The sequence below is a fragment of the Equus asinus genome, chromosome 24, assembly GCF_041296235.1.
Source record: "Equus asinus isolate D_3611 breed Donkey chromosome 24, EquAss-T2T_v2, whole genome shotgun sequence".
NCBI classification, from domain to species: Eukaryota; Metazoa; Chordata; class Mammalia; order Perissodactyla; family Equidae; genus Equus; species Equus asinus.
This window is the reverse complement of record NC_091813.1, coordinates 62753503-62774887: the sequence shown is the minus strand read 5'-3', so window position 1 is coordinate 62774887 and position 21385 is coordinate 62753503.

Below are 21385 nucleotides of genomic sequence, written 5' to 3'. Positions count from 1 at the left end.
CAACTGGCTTAATACATGGAAAAAATGAATTAGATCCCTAGAAAAAGCAAATCTAACTGTATTATAGAACTAAATGGAAAGCAAAATTAAAACTACTCAAAGAATATACAGAATATCTTTATAATTGGCAAGTAAGAAAGTATTTCTTTTCTTTTTTTTTTCTGGGGAAGATTAGCCCTGAGCTAACATCTGTGCCAATCTTCCTCCACCTTATACGTGGGTCACTGCCAGCATGGCTGATGAGTGGTGTAGGTCCACGCCCGGGATCCAAACCCGCGAACCTGGGCTGCTGAAGTGTAGAGTGCCGAACTTAAGCACCTGGCCACGGGGCAGGCCCCAGAAAGTATTTCTTAAGACACAAAAAACAAAAACAATTAAGAAACATTTTCAAATGTGCCTACCTCAGATTATAAAATCTTCTATTCCACAGACTTCAGTGAAAAGTTAAAAAGTAAGTGACAGATTAGGAAAATACACTTGCAATCTAGATAACAGAGGATGCCTATCGAGAACATATAGTGAAAGTTAAGTAAGACAGCATGTTTTTCATTAACTAGTCTGGCAAAAAATTTAAACAGTAGATAATATCAAAAGTTGGCGAAGCCTTGGTGATGATTTTTTGGATTTGACGCCAAAAGCAAAGACAACAAAAGCAAAAATAAGCGAGTAGGACTACATCAAACTAAAAAGCTTCTGCACAACAGAGGAGACCATCAACAAAGGGAAAAGGCAAGTCAGCGAGGACCTGAGGAGACAGAGGCCCTTATAAGCTGTCGCTGTGAGTGTCAATTGATATGGTCACTCTCCTCTCCACTTTACACAGGAATTTGCCAATAGCCAGTGAGATTTAAAATATTTATACCCAGGAGTCCTACTTCAGGCATATACCCTTGACAAATTTTCCACCTGTGCCAAGTTTGTTCATAACATTACTTTTAATCGTTAAACATTATAAAAACTCTAAAAATATATCAATCAGGGATGCATAAATAAAATGTGGTATATTCACAAATGGGAGTGCCACAATACAATAGTTCAAAAGAAAGTACTTGATTTGAGTATAACAACACGGTCTGATCTCAAAACAATGTTGAGAAAAACAGACAAAAACACTGCTAGTGTGATACATATGGTATCACAGCATATAATGACTCAACGTAAAATATTTTTAGAAACCCGGAAACCTTATATAGTTTTATATACATTTACATTTACATATGAAAGTCTCAGGATACTGATTCCCTCTTAGGAGGTAAGGTGGAGAACAGTATTAATAGGTGGCAGTAGCGAGTGATCAGAGTAATTACTTCATCTATGTCCTATTTTTTTTAAGGGAGAATGTATTCTATTAACTTGTATAGTTGAAATTAATTTTTCAACTTTGCTATAGAGATATAATGTTATAACCATACACAGGTACAAATAGTCATTCACTTAGTGCAATTGTTCTCATGGTTTATAGTTCATTCTTGTAATAAAATTAATAGCTACTACTCATTGGTCACCTACCATGTGCTAGGACCAGTGCTAGGAGCATTATACATATCTTATTAATCCTACTATTAATGCAGGAAATTAAGTATTATCACAGCATCTTAGGTGGAAAAAGCTGATCCTCAGAGAGGTCAAGCGCATGACCTGATGTATGTCAGGAGCTAAGTTTGTAGAACCAGGATTCAAACTCACTTCTGTGAGAGTCTAAAGCCCATGCGGTTCCCACTGGCCAAGGCTTGCATTACTTCATGGACTGACTAAAGCTGACCGCTCTCTTTGGCTAACGTGAGGACCAGGAGTATGGCTTCACTTCAGCATGGAGTCTGCCTCACAGCCGTCTTTTTCTGGGCCCTCAGGTTATAAGGCCAGGGGAGAAACACATGGCCCCATTTGCTCATTGCATCTCCTATTAGGTTATGCTCCTGAGTTTTCAGCATTCAGGAGAAACTCAGCTAGTCTAAGGGCTTTGTTAGCAAAATGACCCAGGCTGCAGTCCTAAGAATGTTCCCAGACCAGGATGCACCAGCCTGGAGAGGGTGAAAGTGATGAATGAGGCATTTGTTTATGCTGAGCAAACTGTGTATTGTGCATTATATAACGCTGAGATTGACACGGTGGACCTGCCTGGGATGTGGTGGTCTCTGGAATGTGTTTTGCTAGGCTCTGTGCAGAAACATGCTAGACTGATGTGTATAACGCTAGGCCTGGAGAGGAGCAACTATGCTCCTACAAAGTAAAAAAACGTTATCATCTGCATCTTCAAAAACCCTATAGTAAGGTATTGGGGATGGGTCCAGAGGCCATATCTGTCCAGGATAATGCAGTTCTCTCTGCCCAACAGGGTGCCAAGTTGCAGAGGGTCCTAGTCACAGTGCATTGCAACTGAATGGTACCTCTGGAGTCAAGCAGTGCGTGACCTGGGCAGTCATCCTTGGTGGTCCTGCTGCTATGTGTCCCAACTATGCTGATGTCTTTGGTGGTCTCTGAGAAGTAAGCCCTGTTTGATTGGTCCTATGCCTTTTCATAAATCTGCACCATCTGTTGATATGGGTCAATACAGGGGCTGTGCTTAACTGATTCTGGCCATTAGCCTTTGTTTTGATGGATGCTCTAGTTATTCATTGTGAAAGCACATTTGTCAAGTCAATTCTTCATGTTCCCAAAGTAACCCCTTAGATAATCTGTGTAACACGTGTGCAGTCTTTCAGCATCTTATTATTAAAATCCTTCTGAGGGGCTAAATTGGGTTTATAGTAGATAATCCATTCAATAATACAGTAAGTAATTATTTATATATTCTCTACTTGCATTCAGTCCAAATGCTTTTATCTCACAGTTCTATCATAATCATGCAGAACAAGTGCTATAACCCGCATGATTAGTTCATATTGTAAAGGTACGTATCGAACAATTGCGGTGAGGGAGGGGGTCGGGGAGAGATGTCTTCTTGATCCCTGGATAATAGCAAACCCTTCATGTTTGGATATAGTTCCATTTTGTAGACGGCATTTTCCTTGTTCTGTTGGCAAGTTATGTTTTAAATCCATTAGACAAATCATTGGTAACCACTGTTCCAACGCTATAAATTGAAGCACAAAGGATAGGAAACAGGAGCCTATCATGCAAGCACACAGTCACCAGAATGAACCAGCCCAACGTGAAAGTCAGGACATACTTGACATTCTAAAAATTGTCCTCAGGACAGTGATTTCAACTCCATAGGTTTTTCCTTTCTAGTGTGAATTGTAGACACTCAAATGATTGCCTTTATAAATATTAATAAGATAAAGTCAACCTGGCAGACATTAAATAGCCCCAAGAAGAAGAAATTGATTCTTTAGTTTAAGGATGCCTTCATCAGGAATGACGTATGGCTTGTCTTGGATGGCGTGAGGGCACAGAGCAGTGGCTGTGTGCTGTGCCTAGAAGTATTGATGAGAAAGCAAAAATGGTGGCACCATCGATTTCACATGTCCCTTAAATGTGACGTGTAGAAAACACAAACTGCTTGCTGAAGACTTTTATGAATATACCCGCTGATAACTGCATCATTGGGAGAGCACAAGAATAAGCTGCCACACCTGGAATCCTGCAGAGACTATGGTTTCATAGAACTTTTAAGAATTTCACACCCACAGGGGTCTGGCCTGTGGCCAAGTGGATAAGTTCGCACACTCCACTTTGGCAGCCTGACGTTTGGATCCTATGTGTGGACCTACACATGCTCCTCAAGCCGTGCTGTGGCGGCATCCCACATGGAAGAACCAGAATGACCTACAACTAGGATATACAGCTATGTGCTGGGGCTTTGGGGAGGAAAAAAAGGGGGAAAATGAGCAACAAATGTTAGCTTAGGGCCAACCTCCCTCACCAAAAAAAAGCTCTAGCTAGGACTAGCTACATAAAAAAAAAGAATTTCACACCCTCAGAAATTGTAAAAGAAGGACATTTTACTCTGAGTGCTTCTGGATGAGAGAGAGACAACTGGCTAAATGCAGGAACCACATCTGAATAGCTGTTATAAAGCTTGAGAAATGTCAAATTTTTTAAGACCTGTCCCCAGCTCTAACAGCAAGGATTTAATTAACTGTTTGCCCTCAAAATGGGTGCAGACTAAGAATCTTCTTCCCAGTGCTCTTTACCTCATTTCCTTGTTAGGCCTTAGTGCCAGCTGAACCGACCTGAGGACGCCTGGTCTGACCAGACACTGAAACACTTCATGCAAAAGAAGTATTAATAGACTTCAAATAAAATACCGCAAGGTATGCTGAGTTAGGGTATCTCTGGCTCCGTTTCACTCCTAGGTCCTTAGATGACACCTAGGCAATGATAATCAAGGTAATGCTTGCTACTCTGAGCTGCTCCTGCCCTGACCTCCAGTGAATGTGGAAACTACTGGAATCCAGACTCACAAATAGGAAGGTTGAATCACACAGTTGTTTTCATAATATTAATACTTGGGACACACAGTGGATAATAATTAAAACTATACCATCCTTTCATATCTCTTATTTCATTTAATCCCGACGTTCTATGAGATAAATAAATAAGGCCTATTCTTCTGATGAGAAACCTAAAGTTCAAAAGAGTTGTGTAGCTTAATGTCAAATCACATGGCTTGTAAATAATGGGTTTGAGATTCATGCTGGGCGTTTCTGATGGCAAGACCTGTGCTATTTTAACTGCGGCCTGGTGGCTCTTACCGCTTGACATTGAAGTGATTTTTCGATCTACTTTTCAAATGATCTTTCTTGAACAGATTAATTGATGTTTTACTATCACAGTGATAAAAATAAGTAAGATCTTTTTCCTACTCTGTTTTTGTAACTGTTTAAAATCAGAAAGCAGGTTGCACTAAAATTTGGATTTTCTATACTGAGCTGAAATCAAATGAGAGATTTTGTCTTAAAGTGTCTTTCTATAATTCTATCAACTGTGGGATAGACTAAACTTTCAAAGGTCGCTTTTCTTTCCATTGAATTTGCTCCTCTCTAAACATGAAAGAGGAAAGCAAAGGGAGAAGACAGTCTGAAGATCAATAGTTGTCCTGCTGTCAACATCCACCAGATGCCACAAACCATAAATGAAGATTACATATTTTACCGCTAATCCTTACTAGAATCTTCCAAGACATATCCTATTGACTTCATTTTACAGATGATAAAATTGAAGTTCCAAGAGTTAAAAAAGGAGAACAGGTGCCCAGGTTTCTTTTTTGCATTGCACCTAGTGTGAATTGAACGTAAAAATAACATGGTACTCAACAACAAATGCTGTTCACAAAATTGAGTTTGTTTGTAACTCCTGTTGGATCCTTTTGCTATGCTGAGAGATATGGAAGTAGTGAGTCTTAAGGACTTTAGAAACCCATGAGAGGTGATCCCACTTCTCATGCAGTCCTTTTTCTAGTGATAGAAGAGTGATTGACAGCTGTTCGTTCTGGTGATGGGAGAAGAGGGGAACATGATATTGGAGACTGAGGCCCAATTCTGGCAGGATGGTGTGGAGCTCTCCCTGCTTTCAGACAGAACCTGACACCATTACTTCCACTTGCACAAGTATGTGACGTGAGGAGCCAGCAGCAGCTGGCTAGGGAAAATGACCTCTATCCCATCCCATGATAGATATAGAAAAAAGACAAAAGATGTCCAACATGCACAAATTTGGCATCCTAAAAAAATACACAAAACAAAATGATGGAATACAATAAATGTTCAAAAATATGATTAAAGAGGATTTTCCTGAAACAGGAGATTTAAATCTATATATTGAAATGGGATGCTATGTTCCAGAGAAAGTTGACCCAGATCAGTCAACACAAAGACATATCTTAGTAAAATAATTGGCCTTTAAAATAACAACAACTTAAAAGCCTTTGGTCAGCCAAGTGAAAAAAGACCAAGTCTTTTTGTAAGAGGAAAAAGACAATCAGCTGGCCCAGATCTCTCCACAGCTCCACTTGCTGCCGGGGGACAGTGGGGTTGTTCCTACGAAGCGTGCATTGAGGATTCTTTCTCTGGGCAAGTGTTTTTCAGGCATAAAGGCTACAGGAAAACAGTTTTTTTTTTTTTTTTTAAAGATTTTATTTTTTCCTTTTTCTCCCCAAAGCCCCCCGGTAGATAGTTGTGTATTCTTCGTTGTGGGTTCCTCTAGTTGTGGCATGTGGGACGCTGCCTCAGCGTGGTAGATAGTTGTGTATTCTTCGTTGTGGGTTCCTCTAGTTGTGGCATGTGGGACGCTGCCTCAGCGTGGTCTGACGAGCAGTGCCATGTCCGCACCCAGGATTCGAACCGACGAAACACTGGGCCGCCTGCAGCGGAGCACGCGAACGTAACCACTCGGCCACGGGGCCAGCCCCGGAAAACAGTTTTTTAATGCAAGAATTCAGGGATATTGTTCCTGTGAGCCCTTTTTGAGGAATCTACATAGAATAAATAACCAACCAAGAGATGACTGAGAAAATCGTGGCAAAATGGCTGGCAGTGAGCATTGAAAATATATAATTGTAATACTAAGTCTAAAGCTGATGTGAGAATCAGTGCATCAGAACAGAACATAGATATTATTTACAAAGTAGAGATAAAATGGAAGGGAGGAGAAGAAGAAGGCAGGTGAATGAATGTCATGGATTGCCTTATCTATAGCAGAGATTCAAAGGCATCTTATTTTAAACTTTTATTTGGAAATAATTTCAAATTTATAGAAAGTTGCAAAAATATAAACAATACAACAAACACCCTTACCCACATTCACCTATTCTTAACATTTTGTCCCTTGTTTTATCATTAGTTTTTTTTCTCTCTCTCTCTGTGTATACACACACACATATATCTATACACATATACATATGTAATTTTTTTCTGAACTATTGGAAAGAAAGTTTTGGCCATTTATCCCTGAATAAGTCAATGTGTGTTTCCTAAGAATAGGGATATCCTTTTACTTAATTACAGTACAATTATCAGCTTCGTAAATTTACGCTGATACATACTTGTTACCCAGTCTACCTTCTATATTCAAGCTTTGTCAGTGGACCTAACAATATCATTATAGCATGTCCTCCCCTCCAGTGCAAGATGTAGTCAAGGGTCAGGTATTGCATTAAATGTCATGCTCTTTAGTTTCCTTTAATCTGGAACACTTCCACAGCCTTAGTCTTATATAACATCGACACTTTTTTTGAAGGACAACATCTCCCTCCCAACCTCTTTTTTTTTAGAAAAACAAATTCCTTATTTGCGTCTGGCTGATGTTTCCTTAGGACTGGATCTAGGTGATGCATTTCTGGCCAGAATATTGCGTAGGCAATGTCGTGTCCTTCTCAGGACATCACGTCTGGAGGTCCATGAAGTTCTTCTGGCCCTGGGGGGGGGGGGGTGGGTGACGTTAATTTTGATCATCTGGTCACAGTGTCCTATTGGTCCATCATATAATCCCTGTTTGCTTTTGTTTATCCTCCCTTGAACCTCACACGTGGTCTGTAGGGGGACACTTGAAGGTTATGCTAATAATCTCTTCCTCACCGTATGTTTTAAAATTGTCAAGTCAGGGGCTGGCCCCGTGGCTGAGTGTTTAAGTCAGCATGTTCTGCTTTGGCAGCCCAGGGTTTGTTGGTTTGGATCCTAGGTGTGGACCTACACACTTTTCATCAAGCCATGCTGTGGCAGCGTACCACAAAAAAGAACTAGAATGACCTACAACTAAGATATACAACTATGTGCTGGGACTTGGGGAGGGAAAAAAAAATAGAGGAAGATTGGCAACAGATGTTAGCTCAGGGCCCATCTTCCTCATCAAAAAAAAAAAAAAGCATACTTTAAAGTTGTCAAATCAAATAATAGAAGTGTGAGCATATTTAACAGTACAAAATTAAACATTAAGAAATATAGTATAGTTAACTAAAATAGAGTGGAGGAAGAGAATGATGGGAGAGGAGGAAAAATTGCTTATAGTAGGAAACTAATAGAAATTGTATAAAGCCTAAAGACAGCATATAAAATTACCACTATAAGTGCAAGTGCTAGAGGCAAAATGTAAGCTCTTCAATATATCAGAACTGTTTTTAAAATTAAATCTAAGCTAAGCAGATAGACCACATAATGAAAGCCTCTGATAAAACTGGATAAACAAAAAAATTCACAAAACTAAGACAATACATAGCTGTCATAGTCATACGTTAAAAAAAAAGCCTCATTCGCTTATTAAAGAAATGGATTTTCAGAGCGAGCCGCGAAGCAATACCCAACTCTTTGTTCTGTACAAGAGGCACTGAAACAAATTGATTCAGAAAGACTGGGAAATTTTAAATGGACAAATATATGGGAGGAAACTGCAAGCCCAATAAATCCCAAATCCAGTAAAAGAAGGATGGGGTCTTTGAAGGATGAGGTCTCTCACGGTACAAAGATGAATACCAAGCGAGATAATCAGTGACTGAAATCAGGAGAAAAGGAGAGGGATGAGGAAGGAGAGGAAGAAGAAATATTAGGTGACAATCCTAGCATCAGAGGAGGTGGAATTAAGGCCCAGGAGCATTTGGTGACAATCCTAGCATCAGAGGAGGTGGAATTCAGGCCCAGGAGCATTTGGTGAGTCCGAGCTAACGTGCAATTCACAGTGCCGGTAGAAATAGCACAGCAGTAATAGTCACAAGGCAGAAGTTACAGAAATACCAGACGTCATAGGAATATAGTAGCGCCAATAGGCTTTAATTCACTTCTCTTAGTCTATGGCAGATCAAATAAATAAAACAAAAAATGTAGGGAAGAACTCACAACAGAATTAACAATTATTTATCAGCAATTAACATTTAACATTTCATTCTTAATTATATATTTAAAATTTAGCATTTAATTAAATGTTAAACATTTATTGAATATTTACAATTAATTTTTAATAATCAACAATAAAAGAACACAGTTGAGAGGTAGATATGATTAATGTATTTAAAATTTTTACCCTTCTGAGAGACTCACAAATTAGGACATATTAGACAATTTTAAAAAAATTGATGAATTCCAAAAAAGCAGCAATAGCTTTCTTCTACACAATCCGATAAAAGCAAATTAATAGCAAAATACTTTAAAAGTCTCTTCAATTTAGAAATAAAAAACTACAGAGTACCCCAGAAAAATAACCTTGAAAACATTATACGTATATCAGACCTAAAGAATATATTTAAATAAGTGATCAGAGGAAAATTTATTGGCTTGTATATTTACATTAATACAAGTGAAAGAATAGAAAGCAAGAAATGGAGCACTGACTGCAAGAGTCAACACAAGCAAAGCAGAGTGAGATCAATAAAACAGGAGGAAGGAATTATTAAAAGCGAAAGCAAAGATGGATGAGTTAGAAAATAGCAAAGCAGTAGGACCAGTAAACAAAAGCAAAGCTGCTTCTTTGGGGGAAAAAAAGAAAACAATAAATTATATAAACAATTGGCTAAACCAACCAAGGAAAAAAAGAGAGGATACAAAACACACAAGCAAGAAATGTTATGGACTCATGGTTAAACCATCTGAGTCTAGCGTATACGTGGGAACAGCAATTTTCCAACTTCTCCTATTTATTTTACATAAATCAGTGTGTTTAGATTTTTTTGTTTCTTATGTGGTTACTTTTGACAAATAACATATTTCAAGAAAATTATCCATTGCATCAAGGTTTCCAAATTTATTTGCATCTGTTTGCACATCATGATCCTTTTAATTGATTAGGACCTATCATATGACCCAGAAGAGGAGAAGCATACCACAAAGCTTCATGGTTTATCTAACAGGATGTTGAATGGACCTGTTCTCATTATGTTTGAAAGGCATTTTAAGTCCTAAAGTGAAAACACTAAGTGCTCAGGAGCAGAGGACATGACCCCTTAAACAGCAGCAAAACCAGGACTGCTAGGCCAGCCCAGCTCTTTATTTAAACAGAAATCTAGAGACATTTGAAGAGTCACAGATGAGGGAGTTGTCAGCCTGGGGAGCGGGATGCAGCGGCTTCTCCCCGCTATGGGAAAGGAAGCCTTCCACCATCCACTCCTAAGCCACAGGAAGGCGTGCTCTAAAAAAACCACTCAGAACTGGGCACCATGGGACACAGAGCCAGCATTTCACCGTGTGCTGATCTATCTCCGTGCTTTCTGGACCAGGAGAAAAGAATCAGGAGTGATGACAGGGCAGTGAGAACTGCCCCCCACTACCTGGCGTGAAAAGATGGGTCCAGAACACATCCTAGAAAGCAGTCTGGCTGAGGCTGGCTTGCCGATAGCCTGTGCAAGGTCACAGGTCACCAGGTGACGAGACTACTGCAGCAAGGGCCCCACACGTGAGCTGCCTGGGCAGCACGAGGTGAGGGCCGATCTCTCAGGTCAGAGAACTGTGCAGTGGAGATCCCTGTCACGACCAGGGGGGGACCAGGCTTACACCGTCCCCAAGCCCAGAGGAGCAAACAGTGGAAGTCGGGGCGGGGTGGGGGCAGACCACGTGCCCGCCTGACTCCGATCCTCAGGTGGTGGCCTGCCTGGCCCTGGGGCTGGAACAGCTGAGCATTAAGTTGGACTGAAGTTTTGAATCGACTGAACCAGACTGGACTTTTTATATCTGAAAATGACAGGAAGCTGTGGCTCCTGCATGAGGTGTCTTTAAGGGAGGGGAAAGGGGCCATCCTAAAGCTGCTCCGGGGGCGGTGACTGGAGAAAAAAATAAAGCAATCTCTTGCTGTACTCTCCTGAGTTCAGGCTGTTCCATGACACATCTACCTGAAATAAAATCTGGAGGCAGGCTATTGTGGACTTGACACCTCAGACCTCTTGCTGTTAGAAAATATTGGATTCAACCTGGTGGCTTGTAGCTTAGCATGAACTGTACTATGTTTCAACATTTGCAAGAAAGTTAAATATGAATAAGAAGGAGATTGACCTGAAACGTGCCTCTTTGGGACATTCTTTGGCCTTGAAGTATGTGGAGTTCACAACCAATGAATCCTAATTTGAACTGATTGATACACGTCCAACATCACTATCTTGTGATGCATTGTAGCCAAGCCTGTGTTACATCTGGATATCTAAGATCGTTTTTCTTCCTTATGAGTTTTTTCCTTTCAAATATAGAATGCGCATTTGTCCTTGAAAAAAGGAACTTAAAACAAAAGTCCTGATTGCTTGTTACTATAGCAATAACTGCACACACAATGTGAATTACACAGATGTGTTCCACGGTGGGGGTCATTTCACAGGTCAGATGGGGGGTATGCAGAAACATGTGCTCGTAATCAATAACCAGAACTCCCAGCTGGGGTGGCCTCTGCCATTACCATAAGGAACAGTGGTTCCCTTTGAAACAGAAGCTTCTGGTCTCAGCAGAGCTCACAAGGCAGTGGAGCAATGAGTTCCCCCTTTTTCCTTCTCACTCCACTTCAGAACAGCGGAGACAGACGCTGTGTTTTACTTGCTGGAGCTAAAAATAACTCATTTGTAAGTTTTGTTACCATGACTTAATCCTTCAGAGCAAAAGTAAAATCGAATTATACTTGCTGATGGTGAAATGATGGAGGCGGGGCCAGCAGGTGTGGGAGCCATCTTCCCCGAAGCCACAGTGCAGTTCTTCTGATCCAATATAATGCAGTGACAAGAGCACAGGCTTTGGTAAAAGTACCTTTGTCGTTTACCAGCTGGGTAACTGTAACTGACTTACAGCATATTTCCCCTAAATATGAACAGCAAAAGAAGGAAATAGCAGAATAAAAGCCTGTTCTAAGCAGGAACCATTCCCTACAACAGAAGGAATTTAGTGAAGGGAATGGGTTGAAGAGGTGATGGAGGCTGAGAAGCCACCCAGGACGTAGTTAGAGGCTCAGAGATGGCCCTCAGGCAGGCACTACCACCTAGGCTGGGGAGGCAGATGGAGGAGGTGGTGTGGCCACTAGGGTGACCAATTGTTGGGTTTGCCCGGACTTTTTGATTTAGCCCTGAAAGCACTATGTCCTACAAGACTCTCAGTCCCAGGCAAACCTGGATGGTGGGTCACCCTCATCACCACAATCCAGGGCGGGGAGCTGCAGAAGCTAGAGCCACAGTGGCCTGCCTGTGGGAGCTGGAGCCACAGAAGAGGTTCAGAGCTGCCAGAGAAGCCATCCCAGGCAAAGAGAGGGAGGGCGAGAGGCTCCCTGGCTTCTTCCTCACCCGGCCCTCCAATCTCCCATTGGTGCCTCCCATCGGCCAAGCCCAGCTGCCCATCAGCTGACATGGGAGCCAGGAAAGGCAGCCTCCTTTCCCCATATGCAGCAGAACAGCGAAAGGTTGAAGGAGGGATCTGAGAGCACACAGGCCCACGCGTGGTCCTGTGACAGTGGGCAGCTCCCTGCCCCTCCCTGAGACTTGGCTTCCTTGCCTGTGCAGCGGTGACAGAGTAGGCAGTTGTGGAAAATGAAAGAGATGTGCCAAGTGCCCAGTATGCGTCCTGGCACACGGTAGGCATTTGCTATACAGTAGGATGATGGGAAAGTATTTCGAATATACTTCAGTCTTCATGGCTCAGGGGACAGATGGACAGGGGAGATCGTCTTCAGTCTCTTCCTGCCTGTTGCCTTCCAAAGTTTAGATCTTCAGGGTGTGGAAAGACTAGGCAAAATGTCTGAGAACAGAAGTTTGAGTAGAGTAGGAATTTCCTCTCTGTACACTCAACCCCCGAACCCTGACATTTGATAGATTCCTCAGCAAAGGATTAGGAGAAGAGATGGAAGGAGAAGCAATAACCACTTCTGCTCTGGTGGATGCTGGATTAAAGGACCCTGTGGCTTCTTTCTGGTCGGAGCCTTGAGGAGACTCCAAAACCCAATTAGGATTGTGGGCTCTCAGAGGAGAAGCAAACCTGGGGTCTTCTCCCTGGTAGGAGCCCCAAGGAGCTGGCTGCACTCAGGCAGGGAGGACGTGGCTGCGTGATGAAGGATGCTCTCTTCCTGGCTCTTCCCAGGACCCAGCAGGGCCCACACGTCACAGAGGGAGCGTGGACCTGAAGAGGCAGGTAGACAGGGACAAGTACTTCAGTAGCTACACAAGTGAAAGCTTGACCACATGTTTTTCTCTCTGGATTCAAATGAAAAGCTTTTAAACTAGAGATTGTATGAAGAAAGCCCAGTTGGACTCTGACAGAAAACAAATCGACATACTCACAAATAGTTTGTTGTTTGTAGGGAGCCAGGCTAGGCTGGGGTCTGATTTTCAGTGGGTATGTGTTATTTTGGGTTCTCAACTTCTGCAGCCAGGCTAAGCCAGTTGGTATATTACAAACCCTACATGATAGCTTTAGTAGTAGGCACATTGTCTCAGGGGGGAAACTTTTGGTTTTTAGCTTTGGGAAAGTAGATCATTTTCTGATTGTAGGTGTTCCCATGAAGCTCCATGTGGGGACAGAAGATGGCATCAACGTAGAGGACACTGAAATAGAGACGAAGAAAATCAGGACTGGGTGTATCTTTTGGACCCCTGAATCAAGCTGTACCTAAAGCTGGTCCTATCCCCAAACTTTCCAGTTGTTTGAGCCAATATATTCCTTTTTTGTTTAAGTCCAATATGGCTTTCTGTCACTTGCATCTAAAAGAGTCCTAAGTGATACACTGTTCAACCAATTTATTTACTGCCCCATGTGACCTTGAGTAAGTGACTGGAGGTCCTGAGTCTGTTTCCTCAGGAGGATCAAGTGAGGCAATATGTGTAGCATCCTCAACTCAGGGTACTTGACAAACATTAATTCCATATATTGCCTATTGGTCGAAGAGCTCGTCCTGTCTGTGCCTTAGTTGTCTCACAGACATGGGATGCCATGAGCATCTACCTCGTAGGTTTGTTCTGTGGATTCAGTGAGTTAATTCTTGTTAAAGGCTTAGAATGGTGCCCAGCACATAGTCAGAACTCAGAAACGCGTTAGCTACTGCTACATAAGAGAGCACGGGGTCATTGACATAGGAGATGCTTCATTAAGTAATTACTGTATTAATTTAAATGATGAGATTTGATCGCATAGTAGATGTGGCACTGGATTTGAAGTCAGAACTTGGCTCATGCCCCACTTGGTCCTTGATTTTTTTTAACATTTAACTTTGGTTTTATTTAGGAATTGCTTTTCTTTTCTTTTTCTTTTTTTTAAGAATAGAATACTTTATTACCATATTCCTGTTGTCCTTGATCTTTTATAAGTCACTTAAATAATCTGGATCTTAGAGATCCGGGGCCACTGTCACTGCTCTTTTTGTCTGTAAAATGTAAACAGGCTTTGGAAAACTCAGCATTTTGTCTCTTGATATGGATCCCAAGTTCTTGATAGAATTGTTATGAAATGGGATCACTTTAGAACCACTGATAAAGCAGGCGTGCCTGACTTGGCAGGTCCTTAAAAGCATAGGTAGGACTTTTATAATAACCAGATCACAGGGCCTCCCGCCAGAGATCCTGGCTGAGTTGGCGCGGGTGGAGGTGGGGGCGCCTGGGAGCCTGCATTTGTAACCATTTCCTCAGATGGTACTGATGGTCATCGAGGCTTGGGAACCATCACACAAAGGGGCTTGGTAATTCAATGGTGAGTCTGAATTCAGTAATAGCTTCTTAAATTAAAAATATTAATTTAAACATAAGTATTTTAGATAAAAAATTTTATGCATACATAATAATAGAGTATTAACTCTGGAATGAGGCAGAGACGATCGAGTTGGATCCATTTACTCACAAATCACGTATTTTCCAAATCTCTTGATGCTTCTGGATTTTGGAGACTTGCTTGAGGCCATGTATAGTGTAAAACAGCTGGAATTAGAAATGGGGTCCTGACTTCCCTCTCCCTTTCCCCATGCTATCATCACCACAGGGCATTCACATGAGACGTGCTCTCTGCTTCGAGATATAAAAGGCAAGCTGTCAAGCCCACTTTTCTGAATGGTGCTCAGTTCTCTAATTTCAGCAAAGATGTCAGAGGGGTACAGCCTCTGTCTCCTTCCTGTATTCTTTTCTAAACTCAAGGATGCGCCATGGCTCTGGGAAGGGGAGGTTTGCTAAGGTTTACTGAATGCTCATTCTGTAATCTAATTTGTAACCACTGAGGGTTACAAGAAACAATGAGACGCTGCCTTTCAGGAAGGTCCTGTTAGAACAACCTTCCTGTGGCATGAAGGGGCTTCTGTGAGTGTTTATTCTGCTATTTCTGTGACTAGGTTTCAGAAATGTCCATCTGCCATGTACCATTTAATTTTCACACTTATTTCATTCTTTCCTGGGGACAGGGAATGGATGAATAGTCACCCTTTTAATGTCATGAGCAAAACAGATCTCTCAGCCTTGCTTTTATTAACTCAAATTTCAAATTTGTATTCTTAGTAAAAACATTGTACTTACTTTAAAAATAGCTTTATAAGGTGTTTTTGTAATGTACAAACAGAATTCTATTCCAGAATTTGTACTGTAATGTTACTCATCAATAATAAAACTTTTAATAAGCCTACCTTTAAGACCCATCATCAAACCTATTATCCCTAAAAGCCTATTGATGTTTCATACAAGCTGTCTGAAAAATTATTCCACTTAGATGTAATTTATTTCATTTTGTCTTTACATTTGGTTTTAGTTATAATTACTAAAGCCATCTAGTTCCCTATATTGTTTTTGTTTCTATAATGAGGCAACCTATTTAACTAGGAGAAAGGTGAAAATGTTCTTTCTAGTGGTTAATAACCTCTGCAGGAAATATTAATCAGCATAACTCATGCATGAATAAAATCTTTTAATAATTTTCAAGGATAATTTGGTTTTGTGAAAGGAATCTGAGACTATTATATGCCCACAGGGCATTTTTTCTTGCACAAATAACAAAGTATTTAATGTAATGCTTTTAATGCAACTTTGTATGCAAACCTTTTCTTGAAACAGTAGAGATATAAAAAGAAAATGAGAGTCAGAAGAGCAGCGTTAATGCCCCCTTGTAAGTGGCTAAACTTTCGAAAGCGGATTCACCTCTTTGGAACTTAGTTTCCTCCTTTTTTTTAAAAAAAAGGGAAAAATAATCATGCATATTTTAATGCCAATGGGAAGATTAAGCACATAATTTATGTGAAAGTGCTCTGTAAAAGTCTTTACAAATGTTAAAGATTAAATCCCTCTGTGAATTTCATAAGCCATTTTCGTTTTCAGGGAGATAAGAGGTTTCTTACTTTTCTCCAACGATCATTATTACCCTGGTAATGACCTAATCATTGTGCTTTTCGCAGTCCCAGTTGGCTCAGATATTACTGATTTTCTCCTCAGTTTACTCATCTGTCTGATGGGGGAATTTTATTTTTCTTACATTATAGGAGAAGAGACAGAAAGAAACATTTAGTGAAGTAACAGTTTCGTCATCTCAGTTAGAGTCCGAGCCAGAACATGGAGCTGGGACTTCTGCCTCTGAGTCCTGTGCTCTGTTCTGGAGGCGTCCTGTCTGCGGGAGCTAGCGGGTCTTTGCTAGCACCCTCCTCCCAATGATTTCCTTCGTGCAGAGTTAAGAAAAAGACAGGGAAGGGGGTGTGACTATCTGCTTTCTGGGTGTACAGACATGTCTTTTCTAGGACCCGGGGTAGCTCGAGGCAGAAAGGGTTGGCGCTCCTCGGCACTGGCTGAATCTGAAGCACCCCTGCAGTGGCCAGACCCAGGAGAGCGCCAAGTCAGGACCGCCTAGAATGATTGTGCTTGTTCTTCTGAAATCTTAAATATAAGGCAAATAGAAAGGACTGGGAGGCAGCACAAGGTGTCACTTCTCTCATCTCTCTTTCTCAACGTCACCAGGAACAGTACACACCTATTAGGCACCTTGAGGGGCTTCTGGAAGCTGAGAGGACACAAGTGGCCTCTACCCCTGCTCAGGCATAGGACCAAAGAAGATTTGTTGGCCTAGAACCTGTGTTTGGGGTCTTCAGTGATGATGCTGCAGTTACAAAAGGCAGAAGGTTGAGGGCAATGTCGCTGGAATGGATGAAGAGGGAATCTAGGTCAGCCCTGAGTGTAGAATGAGGGCAGAAGGCCCAGTGTTCCCAAGAGTAAGGTTTTATGTTAGTCGAGGTTCTCCAGAGAAGCAGAACCAGTAGGAGATATATATGAGGAGACCTATTATGAGAATTGGCTCATGCGATTATGGAGGCAGAGGTATGCCATGATCTGCTGTCTGCCAGCTGGCGACCCAGGGAAGCTGGTGGCATAATTCAGTCCCAGTCCAAAGGCCCAAGAACCAGGAGTTCCAGCATCTGAGGACAGGAGGAGATGGATATCCCAGGTCAAGAGGAGAGAGAAAGAACTCACCTGTCCTCTGCCTTTTTGTTCTATTTGGGCCCTCGATAAACTGGTGATGCCCACCCATGTTGGTGAGGTGGCTCTTCTTTACTCAATCTACTGATTCAAATCTCTTCCTGAGATCCTCACAGACCCATCCAGAAATAATATCTTATCAGCTATCTGGACATCCCTTCACCTAGTCAAAGTGACATAAAATCAATCGTTACAAGTTTTATAAGTGACACTGCAGGAGGAGGTCATCCAGGCAAACTAGGAGAGACAGTAAGAGTCACAAGATGGGGACACCATGTCTCAGGATGCTGAGCATCACTGGGTACACAGGGGTTTGTGGTCATCAGATCACAGAAGACTTGTGTCTCAAATTAAGGAAATGGCTTCATCTGCTGCTCATTTTACCAGAGGATCAGCATAATTTCCTTCTACTTCCTTTGAAAACATTGCTGGCCGTGTCTTGTTACTCAGCAGGTTAGGACAAGAGAGTCCTCCCCAGTAAAGCCATTCTGCCTGTTGGTACCCTCATGACCCGGTCTCCAGCAGGACAGGCAGGATGTCCTGGGTCTTCCGTATGACTCTGAGTCATGGCGCTTGCTTCAGATGAACTTAATATGTCACATATACTCGGCAGAGCCTCATTTCTGTTTCTACCGAGAATTGCCTTTCCCCTAAACCTTCAAATGGACCAGCTTGTTTGTCGGATTTTGGTTTGCAAAGGGATAGTGAGTTAACAAATGGCCTTGTTAGAGGTTCTATAATGAGAGCACTTACTAATGCTGCTCGTTTCTCCAGGTGCTCAGACAAGGAAGTTGTCACCGCACTGATGGGAGTCAGCTATTAACAGTGGCGTCCTTCATTTTTATCAGAGATGAAACTAAAACAAAATGTTTCTCATGGTGTCGCTAGGTAACAGAAAAAATCTGGAATCTTTCCCCCTATACGCAGATTCTCTCTTTCCATGCATTAAGTTCATCAATTTCAGTTGTCCATGGTGGAAAGAGCACTGGGTGCAGATTCTAGACACAGGGGTCCTGTGTCTACTCTACTGTAAGATGAATGCAGGTCTTTGGCAAGTCAATTTTACCGATTTCTGCCTCAGTTTTATTATTGGTAAAATGAAGAATTCTAAAAGAATTTGAAGTGGAGCTGCCCATCATTTATTCTCTTAACAAACATTTATTTAGTGCCTACTATGTATCTGACATAGCCCCAATCCCTGAGGATACAAAGAAGAGAAAATGACAGTCTTCGCCTTCAAAATGCCTAGCAGGTATTAGGAGAATAGAAAAATAAACCCACAACTGCTAAGCAGTATATTTGGTGACATGATTAGATAAAGCTCAGGGCACTATGGGAAGGTGAAATTAAGGCACCAAAATGTAGAGGTTCCCTCTCACTGTTTGAAGACACTGACTGGTAAGTGTGAATTCAGACCACTAGACTGGATTCTCTATCAGAGTTCTCCTTCACAACCCAATGCCGATGTCATGAAGTAAAAACAAGTACGCTGGATGTGTTAAAAAGAATAAGAGAAAGGCTCAGTGGGTTTGAATCCTAGCTTGGCCTTATTAACTTGGTCACTGAGGCAAGATCTCCTGCACCTTATTTCATACCTGTAAGATGGAGAAGACAACTGACATCACATAGGTCAGCCGGAGGTATAAAGAGTCACTGAAGACTAGATGTTTTTACAGGCAACTTATGTACCTTGATTATAAGATTCCAACACTTTCTTACAGGTTCCAAAGGAAGACAAAATGGCTCTTAGTTTTAGTTTCAGTGGTCTTTAATACACCTTGCTGGTTAAATTCTAGAATTCGATCTCATTTGTCTCTACTCATGGGTAGGCGCCCTGAGGAGATATGGGGCTGGCTGTTAAAGCCGTAGTGTTAACAATATCACCCTTGGTCTTGGGTCTGTAGCTCTAAACTGAGGAAGACGACTGAGTCCTTTACCACATAGTACGGCCAAGAGCTTCCGTGCGTAGTAAAATTCATCCTGGAAGCTCTAAACAAAAGGATCACGTTTGCTGTTAATAATCGCTCCCACCACATCAACAGATCAAAGTGCTTCTCTTCCCTGGATGGGGTGTGAGGGGGCCTTCCGCGTACTACGCTTTAATGGCCCTCCGTTTTGTTGGATTTTTGTACGACACTCAGTCTGTCAGCTGTGTAGGGTCATGGCTATTTTGCTAGAGAAAGGCAATCTGAGGCACCAACTACATGAACATCGGGATGTATAGATACTTCTTCCAACTTAACATGGCCTTCAAAGCCGCTAGGTGTTTACAGCTGCTTCATATCAAGGCTGAGTAGCTCACTCTATGGCCCAGCCAGGGGAGGCCGTCTCTCTCTCCTATTAAGCTTTGGGTGAGACACCTGAATCCCAGTGGAAAAGTGCTTCTCTGCAGATGCTTCGAACATAATCTGCCAGGTCCATCCTTTCCAGAAGCCCATCCAGCCCCACTGTACCTACCTACACATGAATGTCCCCTAAGATTGACACTTCATTTTTCCATAAACGGCTTTCTCTTTTTCGTCATCCTTGCTGCCCTCCCTATCTCAAAATAGCAATTTTTACTAACCAATGGTAAACCCATTTTAAAGATGAAGAAACTGGATCCCAGAGAGTCTGTGAATATTGCACCACTTCTCGTTGCTCTTGGCTCAGTTTTCAGTGCTTTCCCCACCACCCCATCCTGATGGTAGCGATCTGCCAATCTCTCATGAGGTTTGACACTTCTCCAAATTTTTCCCTGTGTTCGTCATTAGCTCTAAAGAGAATAAGAAGTCAAAATTCACACTAAAATCAGAGGCGAAGGATTATCCCCACTAGAGACCGAGACATTAAGTATATAGGAATCCTGGCCGTGGGGTACTAGTTCAGGGATAAACAAATAAACAAATGGAATTGGTTAGGTCAAGGAATAGAATCATATAGATACGGCATTACAAAGCAATGGGGAAAAGATTCAAAAAATAGTCCTGGGAAAATTGATTTCCAGCTGAATAGAATGTAAACTTGGATTCCTATTTCAAGCAATTTACACAAATAAATTCCAAGTGGATTAAAGATCTAAATGTGAAAAGTAAAAAATTTAAATTTAAAGGTGTTGGAGAATATCTTTGTGACCTCAGGCTGGAAAAAGAGTTCTTAAAAAGTACCCAAATATTAAATATTAAATACCACAAATATTAAAATTTAAAACTTTACAACAGAGACACCATAGACAGTTCAAAGACAAACCATAAATAGCAGAGGATATTTCTACACATAAACCCAAACAAAGGATTAATATCAGACTATATATATTTTTAAAAATTCCTAAAAATTGACATGAAATAAACACAACCCATAGAAAAATGAGCAAAATACATGAATGACCAAGTCACAAACAAAGGAAACACAAATGACAAATAAATACATGAAAACATGATCAATCTCTCTATTAACTAAGGAAATGCAAATTAAAACCATAAGATAGAATCTCGTACCCTTCAGATTGCTAAAAATGTAAAAGTCTGACAATCCCAAAAGTTAGCAGGGATGTGGAGCAACAGGAACTCTTATACACCTCAAGGTGGGGATCCGATTGGATACCAACTTTGGACAGCAGCTTGACAACATCTAGTTAAGTTGAAGAGGAAAAACCCTCAACTCAGCAATTATATTCCTAAGACTATATCCTGGAGAAATTCCTGTGCATATACACAGGAAAACATTCACCAACGTTTACAGCAGGATTGTTGATATGGCAAAAAATGGGAAACATCCTATAAAAGACTCTCAACAGAAAATCAGGTCATTATATTGTGATATCTTCACAGACCAGATTATGGTTCAGCGATGAAAATGAATGAATAAACTAGAGCAAATTAAATCAACATAAATAAGTCCCCTAAAGATAATGTTGAGCAAAAAAAAATGTTATGTGACCTTATAACATTTCTACAGATTTTAAAACACATAAAATAATAAAACATATCCTTTTGATATATACATATGTAATCATAAAGAAATGACAAAATCATAAAGAAATAAGCTGAAATATTAAATATCCAAATTAAAGTTAATTTGGTGGGGAATGAGGGG